This window comes from Alligator sinensis, unplaced genomic scaffold (assembly GCF_000455745.1).
Source record: "Alligator sinensis unplaced genomic scaffold, ASM45574v1 scaffold872_4, whole genome shotgun sequence".
NCBI classification, from domain to species: domain Eukaryota; kingdom Metazoa; phylum Chordata; order Crocodylia; family Alligatoridae; genus Alligator; species Alligator sinensis.
Genome location: NW_005843044.1, coordinates 236788 through 237194, shown reverse-complemented (window position 1 = coordinate 237194; position 407 = coordinate 236788).

The window sequence follows — 407 nt, the reverse complement described above, 5'->3', positions numbered from 1 at the left end:
GGTGGAAGCAATTGTGGGGGCTAGAGGTACCCTGGGGAAGCTGCTTGAAGGTTTTGGCACTAGCTGGGGCCTGGGGACAAGCGGGGTCCTTTCCTCTGCCACTTGTTTCCTGTTCAGCCTTGGGTGTATCACTTCCTCCACTTGTGCCTCAGTTTCCCCGGCGTTAATGACGGTGCTTTGGCAGCTCGGACCAGGCCATGACGCCTTCAGGCCTCAACTGGGCTCGGGGATGAGTTTAAATCGCTTTCTGTGGTCTACCTTGAGATGGCCACACCTAATATGGCCGCCCGGGCGGGGCGCAGGGCGGGGAAGAAGCTCCTTGATGGCCACACCCAGTATGGCCGCGCAGGGCGGGGCCCATCAGCGGCGGTCATATCCAGCATGGCCGCTGGGGGGGGGCGGAGCTA